At 48.7% G+C, this 12,770-nt stretch overlaps 1 protein-coding gene across 2 annotated transcripts in view; it reads left to right on the top strand.

Moving 5' to 3' along the window:
* Nucleotides 1–2,122: 2,122 nt before the first annotated feature.
* Nucleotides 2,123–12,770, top strand: part of MATN2 (matrilin 2) — a 166,542-nt gene continuing 155,894 nt past the window's right edge. For both annotated transcript variants that reach the window (XM_027973190.2, XM_027973189.2), the window contains exon 1: nucleotides 2,123–2,313. The gene's annotated coding sequence lies outside the window, so the exon portion shown is untranslated. The remainder of the gene's footprint in view (nucleotides 2,314–12,770) is intronic.

Here is a 12,770-nt window from a genome sequence, read left to right as displayed (position 1 = left end):
AGAATCATAGCCCCATACTTTTTATGAATAAGGTTCTCTACACTAAGCCAGTAGTAGAGACTTTGGTAGAAAAGGCAAGTTTGGACTTTGCCTAGCAGCCTTTATTATTATCAAATTGCATTCACCCCCAAATGTAACTGGGAAATGAATGCCATTGTTTTATTCTGACGATATTTCAGGATACTGAACTCACTTTTGCTTCTCCCTTTTTTTTTTTTTTTCCTTTTTCTGGCAGACCTGAAGATCATTTCACAAGGTAGAACAGCTCACTGACCTATTTGACTTGGCCCTAGACATACTTTGTACAGAGACTTCTTCTGGGGAATTCTGATAGAACTCCCTGGGGCAAAACATCCATCTTAGTTGGCATACACCAGAATCACAGAAGTCTTTTACTAAATTACAATTCGTTAACATTTGGAAGGATTTCGGAATTGCTATTGTTTTCCTGGTAAATTACTGGATCATACTGGTGTCTTGGAATAAGGCAATGCATTTAAACTCTAAGTTTCCATAAACTGTAACTCAACTTCCCCAGCTCCTAAGGGATTTTCACTGGCTCAGACTTAGGAAGAAATTTTCATTTGTGGGATCCAAGACTTCAGAGACCAAACATTTCCTGAAGGCTTTCCTCTGCTTTCCGACCTCCACCTACCTCCTCCCAAAGACATACAAAGAAACTATTTCTGATCAGTGCAGGCAGCCAAGAGTGCCCAGTGTGCCTAAGGTACAGGGTAAGGGAACAGGAATCCAGTATTCTTTCTTGGCTTCATGACACCACTGAGCTGCCTTGATGGCTTGAGTATGTTGACCCCTTGCCTTATGGCTAGAATTTTAATTACCCATCTGAAGCTTTCCTGAAGAATCACTTTTGTACATGTTTTTTTATTCATATTCCAGAAACCAAATCATCAAATAAGAGTGATGGTTCAGTGTCAGGCAGCTAAGAGTGCTTAAATGATCAGACGCTGGCACCAGACATTTCGAAACTCATTAATTCTACTGCCTCCCCCCCATAGCTTGTTAAAACCTGAACTGAGTGGCTGGGTTAATGGTTTGGGGTTATAATTTTGGCGTGATTATTAGAAGATGTCCTAGCCTGTTGGCTTCCCGGGTGGCTCAGACTGTAAAGACTGCCTGCAAGTTGGGAGACCCAGGTTCGATCCCTGGGTTGGGCAGATCCCCTGGAGAAGGAAATGGCAACCCACTCCAGTATGCTTGCCTGGAGAATTCCATGGACAGAGGGGCCTAACAGGCTACAGTCCTCGGGGTCGCAAAGAGTCGGGACAACTAACACACTAGTCTGTTGTACAGACCCCCACTCACCCCAGCTGGCCAGAAGCAGGGAGAGCTGGCAGGCTGGCAGTGCCAGGCCCTTTCCCTGCCACTGACCAGCCCTGTTTCCTGCATCCCTCCAAAATCCCCCAGGGGACCTCTAAGGTCATGTTCCCCTCACTTTACCAAACTGCAAACATCTTTGCCCATAATTTCAAAAGTCTGGCCAGGACCAGACCTCTGCTCCTTCAGGATGGGAACCCTGTTTCCCTTCCCTCCTGGCATCCTGACTCCCCTCCCCACCCGGAGGCCTGGTCTCTGGCCAGTGGACGCTCTGTTAATATGAACTGGCAGCGGTGCTCTGGGCAGCTCCTGGCACTTGTCACCAATTACCCCAATTCTCGCCACTTTCTTCTTCATCGTCATCGTCGAACGACCGATCATGCCCCTCGGTTCAGGACCCGGGACCCTATCACGCCTGCCTTCCTCCAGGAGATGCTCTCCATCGCATCGCCCCAGCCCCCACGCCAAGCCCCCAAAGCTCCTAGCTGTTCCCGAGCCCGCGGCTCCCGACCCTGGGAGTCAGATCCTCCCCTGGGCTCGCGCAGAGCGAGGTGGCAGCAGGCAGGACGCGCGGCCAGGGCGCCCGGTTCCCGGGGCTGCCTCCGGAGTGGGGCGGTCCTCGCGCCGCTCCCTCTCCGCGCCCGCCCCGTCCCCAAAGAGGACACCCCTCCTCCCGCCGGCCGGCTCCCCACCCTCCGCGGCGCCGCCTCCCGCGCCCGCCCGCCCGCCCGCGCTGGCCCCGAGCCGCCCCGGCAGCCAGCGAGCGAGGGGAGCGCTCTGGGATGGGACTTGGAGGAAGCGGCCAAGGAGGAGACAGCGGCAGCGCCTCGGGCTTCTTCCCCGGCTCCCACGAGCGGTCTCCCCGAGGAGAGCCGTGGCTCTCGGAGCGGCGACGAGGCCAGCGAGGAAGACCCGGGCGGCTGCGCCCCTGTCTCGCTTCCCAGGCGCCGGCGGCGGCGGCAGCGGCGGCTGCAGGTGAGCAGGGCGCGCTCTCCCCGGGGCTCCTGCCTGGCCCCGCGGCCCCGAGGCGCGGACGACCGACCGACCCCTACCGACCGACAGGCGAACAGATAGGCAGGGCTTGGGCACCCACGCACGCCGGCGCTGCCCCCAGGCTGGCGCCCGGCCCCCGCCGCCAGGCGCCCCCAGACCACCACCTCTTGCCCAGGCCCGTGGCTCCCGACCCCTCGGGGCAGGCAGAGCCCGAGAGGGACGGCGGCGCTGCGGGACCCCAGGCTGGGGCAGTCGGGCCGCCGCGGCCGGGCGAGTTCCGCGCGCGCTCCCCGCGTCGCCGGGCGCCCAGCGCAGCAGCCACCCCGGGGTCCCGTGGGGGCGCTGTGCCTCGCCGCGGGGACGCCCGGATCCGGACTCCACTGAACCCCGGGAAAGGCAGACTCGAGGAGCACGGATCTGCGGTGATTCCTGTTCTGCTGGCGAGCGGATCGATTCCGACTCCTCGCCTCGGCGGGCTTGGTCTTTTCACGCCCGTGTCATCAGCATTTTGTTCTTGGTTTTCTATGGAGCTAAAGCTCCCGCTTCCTTACGTGCTGGGGAAAGGAAAGAAAGGTGAGGGCATTTGTGGTCGTTGCTACAAACCCCCAGGACAGTAAGGAGAGAGGAGAGAAAAAATGAGGGAAACCCCCCACCCCTCCCGTTAAGGTCTTGGGACTAGCCTCACAGGAAGATAGCTCCAGAGGAACACACTCCGGGCCCTGAGCAAACCCAACTGACCGAGTTTCTGATCGTCATAAATCAGGGAGCTGGGCCCTATCTGCACTAAGTGCATTTAATTGGCTTCCAGCAGCGGGGCAGCCAAGAGACCAGCAAGAGGCTGCAGGCGGGTGGGGGTGGGGGGCATGGTCAAGACCAGAGACTCTGGGTTGGCCTGCTGAGGTTCAGACCCTGGCTGTAAGCGGAGCTTACAGGTTGGTAACCTTGGAGTTACCCAGCTACTCTGTGCCTCACTTTCTTCATCTGTCTAATGGGATGATCATATCTACAGGGCGGTGAGGATTAAATTCAAGTGCTTACAACCGTTCCAGGCATCTTAAGACTAGTTCCATGACCTGATTCTCCAGAAGAGGAAGGCATTTCTTTCTAGGAACACAGTCACCTCTCCAACTCAGGAAGCTAGGCTCTGAGAGGATACCTGAGGCTGGCAGATGATCCACGTGTATTAAACTGGAATTTTGCACTCAGGAGTGCGCCTGCACAGTTCTCCCTGCCTGCTTCCAACAGGACAGCCTCAGAAAATCATATTGCTGTTCCAAGATGAGTTTATGGTCTGGGAAGTTTCCTTTCAAACTTGGAAGTTTGATTCCTTGAAATTCCCTGTTGAGACTGCAGATAGATATCTGTGGTTCTTCACCTCTGTTTCCCCATCTGCCCTTTTTTTTTTTTTTGCTGCCAATAGAATTCAGGCAGGCCGCTCTTCTCTACAAATCCAGGGTCTCTGGCTCTAGAGTCCAGTGCCCCTGGAGGCACTGAGGCCGGAGCTCCCTGACCAGAGGTGCAGAGTCCACCCCGGAGATCCCCTCAGATGGCTGCCATGCTCTGAACTCCACCATCTCCACGTATCTCTGTTCAGCAAGAGGTAGTTGAAATGAGGCTGAAGACTTAAAGAAGAGGGAATCAAAGATTGCTTCTTCATTTTGAAATTTATTTATTTTTGGTTGTGCTGGGTCTTTGTAGATGTAAGGACTTTTTCTAGTTGGGGAGGGCAGGGCCTACTCTCTAGCTGCGGTGCACGAACTTCTCACTGCTGGCTTCTCTTGTGGAGCGTGGGCTCTAGGCATTCGGGCTTCAGTAGCTGCAGCTCCCTTGCTCTGGGGCCCAGGCTCAGTAGTTGTGGCCCACGGGCTTCCTTGCTCCGCGACATGTGGGATCTTCCCAGATCAGGGATCGAACCCGTGCCCGCACCGCCTGCATTGGCAGGCAGATTCGTTACTACTGAGCCACCAGGGAAGCCCCGAAGGTTACTTCTTGAAAGATAGAGAAGGAAGAAGAGGATCATTGAAGGTTCTAGAAAGAAATCCCCCCTTTTTTCCTAGAATCAGCTCTGGCAGGGGCCTAAGAGAAGGCAAGAGGTGAGGGGGGGGGAGATGAAGGAGGGGCAGAGACAGGCGGTGAGGGAGCACCAGGGTCAACGCTGGCCTGCAGGGGCACTGGGCGTGAGGCTGGGCGGGTGGTGAGGGGGACATGCTGGGGCTCAGGGCTGAGTCGCTGTTTGAGAGCAGCCGAGGGCACCAGAGTCTCTGATGCTTTCACTGGGACGGGACTAGTGGCCTCTGGTTTTTAGGTTTTTAGCATGTGCGTTTGAGAGAGTCCTTTCCTGGGACTCCCTGTTTTTAGGGAAACTCTGGAGGGCTCCTCTGTTTGTAACATGTAGGAATAAGTCAAGAGGGTCAGAAAAAGAGGGTGCGGAAGTGCCAACGAGAGATTGGAGGCTATACTCGCTGTTGCTAGTAAACAGGGCCAGGGAGGCCCTTCCAAAGGACTGGTTGCCACTTGGAGCTCCAGCCGTGAGGTCATCTTTGAACCTGCCATGTGGCTCGGCAGACAGCCACCGCTGCCTTACCCGGCAGGACCCTGAAGGGGACTCAGAGAGAGAGAAGGGCAGGTCTGTGCTCCATCCCAGAAGCCTTGGTTGTTGGTGGTAATGATGCAGACAGTGATGAGAAGCTGTGCGGTGTGACGCTGATCTTGGCGCCTGAGAGACTGAGGTTCCAGTCTCAGACCTGCCACTCATTACTTGCAAGGATTGTGAAAAGTTACTGAGACTCCCTGCCTCAGTTTCCTCATCTGTAAATGGGAATAGGACTGTTGGGAGAATTAAATTAGTTAACACAAATAAAAATGCTTCGTGTAATACCTAGCTCAGAGTCAGTGCTCAACATTAATTACCTATGATTATCGTTATCTGAGCCTCAGTTATGTCATCCATCAAATGGGATGATGCCATCTGCATCATAGTGTTGTCATAACAGTTAAATGAGTTAATAAACTGTGAATTAATCTGCCAGTGGGTAGTATGTAATAATGCTCAGAGTGAACTGATTGAAAATAAGATTTATACCAAACTCTTTGCATGTAAAAGCAGTGGTTGAGCAGGGGAACTAGCTATCATTTTTCAAAAGTTCGTTTAAGAGTCTTGTCAGAGAAAACTTTACCACTGGGGGCCGTGGCTCACTCCCCACTGGAAGACCCCACTGCTATTTCTGGTTACTATACCAGTTTCTTATTGCTGCTGTAACATATTACTACAAACTTAGTGCTTAGAGCAGCACAGATTTATTGTCTTTCAGTTCTGCAGGTCAGAAGTCTGAAATGGGTCTCACTGGGCTAACATCAAGGTGTCGGCAAGGCTGTGTTCTTTCTGGAGGCTCCGGGGGAAATCTGTTCTCTTGCCTTTTCTGGCTTCTGAAAGCTGCCTGTGTTTCTTGGCTCCTGGACTTTTGTTCCATCTTCGAAGCATAGCAGCTTCCAGTTCTCCCCTTCCTTCCCCCTTCTCTCCCCCTCCTCTCCCTCCCCACGTCTCTCTCTTATAAAGACCCTCGTGCTTACTTTGGGCCAACTTGGATAATCCAGGCTGCTTTTGCCACAAAAGGCAACAACATATTCACAGATTCTGGGATGATTAGGTCATAGACATCTTTGGGGGCATTATTCTAATAAACAGTTACTATTAGAGAAAATGATGTCGATCAAAGGATTTTATCTCATTTCTGTTTAGGGCGTATCCCGGCACCTTCCCAGTTAGGTGAGTTTGTTTTCACTTGTCTAAAAGATGAGACGCTCAAGACCACAGGGGTCAAGGCTAAGGGTCAAATTTTTTGCGAGCCCTAGGTTTCTTCAAACGCAATTCTCAAGTTGCTGCTTTCAGTTTCTCCCTTTCCGTGACAAACCTTAACACTGGCCCCTCAGAATGGTCTCCTTTTCTCCATCAACAGTGCCTTCTGATTTTTCTAATTCCTTTCCTTCTCCATTTCAGTGAAACATAAAGAATGCCCCCATCCCCCGAGATCTCCTCTGAGAATACCATCACCTTTCTGAGATTCCCTAATACAGACAAGGCCTGTATTAGTTTTCCATTGATGCTGTAGTAGTTTACCACAGACTCAGTGACATAAAACAAGTTTATGCAACCTATATGTCCACTGACAGATGAATGGATAAAGAAGATGTGGTATATCGAGCTGAATTACTCAGCCGTAAAAAAGAATGAAATAATGCCAATTTCAGCATCATGGATGGACCTAGAGGTTATCATACTAAGTGAAGTAAGTCAGACAGAGGACAAATATCCTATGATATCACTTCTATGTGGAATCTCAAAACATGATACGAATGATACAAAACAGACATAGATTCAGAGACGGGAAATAAACTTATGGTTACCAAAGGGGATAATGGGTGAGTGGGGAGAGGTAAATTAGGAATAACACACACACTACTAAATATTAACTAGGTGAATGCCAAGGATCTACTGTATAGCACAGGGGTCAATACTCAATATTTCATAATAACATACTGGAAAAATCTGAAAGAGAATATATATACATATGTGTGTGTGTGTGTAAATATACATGTATGTATAACTGAATCACTCTGCTATTCACTTGAAACTGATACAACATGGTAAACTAACTGTCTTTCAATTTTAAAAAGTCTCTTATCTTCTGTTTCTGGAAGTCACAGGTCTGAAATAGTTCTTGCTGGGTGTTATCGTTCCTTCAGGAGGCTTTAGGGAAGAATGCATCTCCTTGCTTTCTCCAGCTTCTAGACTCCCTCGTCATTGCTTGGCCTACTGCCTCTTGCCATCTGCAAAGCCAGCAGCGTCAGGCTGAGTACTCCTCACGCTGCTTCCCTCTTACGTTTTTAAGGACCTTGACGACTGCATTGGGCTCACCTGGATAATTCAGGATACTCTCCCTGTTTTTTTTTTTTTCTTCTATTTTTTAAATTGAGATATAGTTGATATACAGTAGCTCCCGATTTTTAAAGTCAGCTGATTAGCAACCGTAATTCCCTTTCACTGTGTAATGTAAGATATCCACAAATTCTGGGGATTAGGACATGGACATCTTTGGAGGGACATTATTTTGCACATCCCAGGGCTTAAGGAGTTCCAGGTCAGGACCACCAGTACAGCTTTATTCTTATTAACACCTCTTCCAGTGTGTGCACAGTAGTCCATTCAAGAGAGAACACCCATTAAACTTCCTCCAGAGTCTCTGCTGCAGCTCACATCTCTCCCTGAATCCCTTTGTCCATGGAATGATCTGGGAGCAAGGCGGGCAGGAGTAGGACTGCACACACTTCATTTGTCAAGTAAACTTAGAATCAGAAGCACATAGAAAATGATGCAAAACAACCATAAGGGAGCAGTTCAATGGACCTTTTGAAAATGAACACTCTCATGTGACCGCCTCTCAGATCGGCACCCCAGAAGCCTCCCTTGTACCCTCGATTAATTATCACCTCCCCCAAAGGTAACTGCTATTCTAACTTAGCATTACCTGTTTTTTAAGAAAACATTTTACTGAAGCACACATGTAAGAAAGTGCACTAATCAGGGATGTAGCTGGATTATTTTTCATTAATTGAGTAATCATTAATTTCATTAATGAGTCAGCGCTGAGTAATCCGAAGAACATTTCTAGCACTCCACAATCGGCCCTCAGCTCCTGTCCTTTAAGGACACTTCTCTGAAGTTGTACATGCAGCTTTGACTTCTATCCCCCTGATCCATGTATAGCCACCCGGTAGGGAAAAGACTGAGCATTTGGTCTTAATTCCCACCCATGTTCAGTGAATAAGGGAGGATTTTGTTGCTAAAGAGGAGGGGAAAATATTGGAGGACAACTAGCAATGTCTGCCAAGACCTTTGTAGTCTCTCCAGTGTGAATAAGGGCCAGGTCTAGGGCTGTGACCTTGGTATGGATGGAAAGGGGAGAAGGCATGAGAGACATCGCATGGTAGAATGTGGTGCTTGCTTATTTGGAAGGGAGAAAAGATATGGTAGAAATGCCCTGTATACCAAAATATGAGGTGAGGATATTTCCCCCAGAAAATGATTCCCTGGAAAAGAGGAATTTGCTCTATATTTGAGTTCTTGCGGAAACTCTCAAAGCAGGGGGGGCTCTGTCAAATATATTGAACATATTTGGGATGGAACGTTGGCTTGAAATGTCCTCAATCAATGTACTAATTTTGGATAATACACGTAGAAGTCGACTGACCAAAACAGTAAAAGAAAAATCAATTCAAATTTAGTCATTATTCTTCTGGACACAATTTCACAATTATAAGTGTTGGATGACACTGGATATAATACCTTAAGGGCAACACGATGAGTAAGTTGCAGAGGTGGTGAATTTATGTTTCCAGGACATTTAAAAACCCAACTGTCCTCATATTACATAAGTGGGGACTGGTGGCCTGAGATAAAATTTCCAGTGACAGCATCATATATTGATTCAGAAAGTACTGTATCTCACACAACTTAAACAGAAGTGAAGGTGGCAGAAGACTCAAAAAACATCTTTAGTTCGATGAAATACTGATGTTGGAAAGCCAAGCATTTGAAAACTGTTTTATGAAGTTAGAAAAAAACACTTTTATGAAAACACTTTTCATATGAAACATTTTTAATGAATAAAGCATTATTGCTAAACTAATCTGTATTTTGCAATTTGAAATGTTTTGAATATGCATGTATGATGAAATGGATACTTTAATTATTACAACTACTGCTACTGCTAAGTCACTTCAGTCGTGTCCGACTCTGTGTGACCCCATAGACGGCAGCCTACCAGGCTCCCCTGTCCCTGGGATTCTCCAGGCAAGAACACTGGAGTGGGCTGCCATTTCCTTCTCCAATAATTTATTGATCAGCAAAAGATCAATAAATGTTGAATCAAATTGGCCTTAGTTCTGCACCCACCATCTTGACAAGGCCAAGCAGGTCTTCATCTGTGTACGCTGTTTGCCAGGATGGGGGCGACCCCAAAGGCTCTGCCTTGTGATGGGAGGAAGCTCTCCCCTAGATTTCATATGTGTTCAACATGGCCAAGAAATCTGGGCATAGATGAAGACCTGCTTGGCCTTGTCAAGATGGTGGGTGCAGAACTAAGGCCAATTTGATTCAACATTTATTGATCTTTTGCTGATCAATAAATGTGTTTATTCAGCATTTACCTATTTTCTAAAAGTTCATTTACAAAATTCAGCACCTGGGATACAGAGATGACAAGGTGTGGTTTCATGGAACCGCTCAGAGTCTAGTCAGGGAGGCAGATATGGAAGCAAGAAAAAGAAACCCAGGGCCAGAGCGGACAGCCGACCCATTGCTAAGAGGGTGTAGGAACATCAATCCTCACTGGGAAAATCAGAGAACATTCTGGAGAGGGGCTGAACGTCTGAGCTAAAACTTGAGAAATGAATGCAGTTTTGTTTCTTCTTCTTTTTTTTTTTTTTCCTTTTAGCTGTACCGCGTAGCGTGCGGAATCTTAGCTCCCCTACCAGGGACCGAACCCAGGCCCCTGGCAAGGGTAGGCATAGAGCCCTAAACACTGGGCTGCCAGGGAGGTCCTCCAAGGCAGTTTTGATGAATGTAGACTGGACTGAGGGACCAGCATGAGTGAAGGCACCCAGCTAGGACAGGAATCTGAGTTCCTCCGGCAGCGGTCAAGGGGCTGGGGTGCATGTGGGGGTGGAGGGCGGCTGGTGGGCCTTAAGCGTGGATGGTAAGCAGGCCGCAGTTGGGAAGCCAAGCAGGGAAGGGGCAGGACCCCAGGCGGTAGGAGCAGTTCCAAAGCTTCTGGAGGAGTCTGGGTGAGAAATCGAGAACCTCCAGCATTGCTGCAGTGGCAGGACCTGCTGGGAGGTCTGGAGCAGGGAGCCCGCAGATGCGAGAAAGCGTCCACCAGTGGATGTGATAGTGACTCGAGGAAGACACAGGAGCTGAGGCCAAGTCTCCTGTTACCCTTGACCGTGCGTGGACTTACCGTTCCATGAAAGAACTCGAGTCTGTGCCTGGAAAGGCCGGGCTGGCAAGCAGGCCTAGACCATGGGGCGAAAATCACAGTCAGCATCAGGTCAACATCTCAGCATCGAATACTGAGAGCGTCCCAAGCACCATGACCTTGAGTCCGTCCCAGCAGAAGCTGGGCTCCACTTGCCGGCCCTGCGGGAGCTGGGGGTTCCGGTCTAAGGTGGGGGACCGGCAGGAAGGCCTTTGGGGCCGTCCTGTGTGACAGATTCCCGGTGGACACAGCAGCGGTTAGTGTGGACGCAAGGTGTGCCAATGGAGCAGCAGCTTGCGAGGGACAAAACTATTGTATCTGATGTCTAAGAACTTTCGGCTCGGAGGAGGGGACTCAAAATCTCTTTTTTTAGCAAGTAGGCTGGCTGCCTGAGAGATGGCGGGGGTAAAATCTGGGCTTTGTCACTTAACTAGCTCTGAGGCCCTGGGGGAGCATCTTTCCCCATCTGTAGTTCTTGGTGTCCCACCCAAGGAATTGGGAACTAGTCCACCTCACAGAATGGTTGTGGGACCAGATGAGATAATAATACACAAAGTGCCCTGCTCACTGCCTGGCCCGTAGTAGGCACTTGGGAAATACTAGAACCTTAGCCCCTGTCTCATCCAGGGGCAGGGTTTACGGCCTGGGAGGGTGTCAGGTCCAGGCTTCCTCAGGAGAGCAGCGTCGTCCCGGCCTGTTACCTGGTTTAGGCTGGGAAACGTGGCTTCCAGGTCACGCCTCTCATTTTATAGCTGACTAGTTAAAGCCCAGAAAGTTAAATCACCTAACTGAGGTCACAAGGCGTGTGGAGACAGAGCCAGGCCTCTCCTCTCAAGGCCCGGGCATGTGGTGTTGGCTCCCGTGAGATTCTAAGCGCCTGTCAGTTGACTTGGAACAGTGATGCTTAGAAGTTATAGCTAAGATGGTCAGAACAATCTCCTCTCTCTCTCTCCTCCACCCTCTTGTTAAAGCTAAATGAAAAGACTCATTGTCTCATGGAGAGGAGAAAAATTGCTAGAACAAAAGTCAAAACTGGTGTGTGTGTATGTGTGTGTGTGTGTTTTAATATTCTTTCCATGCCCCCAAATGCTTCAAGGAATCTGTTCTGATTGAATTAACCTCTATTTCTCAGTACAACAATTCTTCTCATATGCCCATCTATGAAAAGAACTGTTTCTCAAATATTCCATTTTCTGGTGAGGATTGGCTCTGGCTTCTGTTCTTCAAATGCTAGCAGTTATAAATGCCACACTGAGAAACAATGATTAATGTGGGCTACATGTACTGACTTATTTTTTCTTGTTCCACTGCCATTGAATTGTTTAAAAAGGTCTATCTTGTCAGATATTAATAGTGCCATACTGGTTTTATGTTGACTTGTATACAGTATCCTTTCCCCTATTTCTTTAGATTTTTTTTTTTTAAAACAGCTGTTTTGAAGTTGAACTTGAACAATAAAATTCTCCACTTTGGGATTTTCCCTGGTGGTCCAGTGGTTAGGAATCTGCCTTGTCATGCAAGGGACACAGGTTCGATCCCTGGTCAGGGAACTAAGACCCCACATGCCATGGGGCAACTAACACCTGATGAAGCCAAAAATAAATATTTTTAAAAAGAAAAAAAAAAATCTTCAGTTTTAAGCGTATAATTTGATGGGCTCTGACAAATGTATAGAGCCATGTAACCTCTACCACAATCATGGTGAATACTTATGTCACCCCCCAAATTTCCCTCCTGCCTCTATGTTGTTGTTCAGTCACTCAGTTGTGTCCGACTCTTTGTGATGCCATGGACTGCAGCACGCCAGGCTTCCCTGTCCATCACCAACTCCCGGAGTTTGCTCAAACTCATGTCCATTGAGTCAGTGATGCCATCCAACCATCTCGTCCTCTATCGTCCCCTTCTCCTCCTGCCTTCAGTCTTTCCCAGAATCAGGGTCTTTTCCAACAAGTCAGCTCTTCACATCAAGTGGCCAAAGTATTAGAGCTTCAGCTTCAGCATCAGTTCTTCTAATGAAAATTCAGGATTGGTCTCCTTTAGGATGGACTGGTTGGATCTCCTTGCAGTCCAAAGGACTCTCAAGACTCTTCTCCAACACCACAGCTCAAAAGCATCAATGCTTCAGCACTCAGCCTTCTTTAAGATCCAACTCTCACATTCATACATGACTACTGGAAGAATCATACCTTTGACTAGATGGACCTTGTTGGCAAGCTAATGTCTCATGCTTTTTAATATGCTGTCTAGGTTTGTCATAGCTTTTCTTCCAAGGGCAAGCATCTTTAATTTCATGGCTTCAGTCACCATCTGCAGTGATTTTGGAGCCCAAGAAAATAAAGTCTCTCACTGTTTCCATTGTTTCCCCATCTATTTGCCATGAAGTGATGGGACCAGATGTATGATCTT

The sequence above is a fragment of the Ovis aries genome, chromosome 9, assembly GCF_016772045.2.
Source record: "Ovis aries strain OAR_USU_Benz2616 breed Rambouillet chromosome 9, ARS-UI_Ramb_v3.0, whole genome shotgun sequence".
Lineage (NCBI taxonomy): Eukaryota > Metazoa > Chordata > Mammalia > Artiodactyla > Bovidae > Ovis > Ovis aries.
Note: the sequence above shows the minus strand (reverse complement) of the source record. Positions and strands in the feature narration are given on the sequence as shown.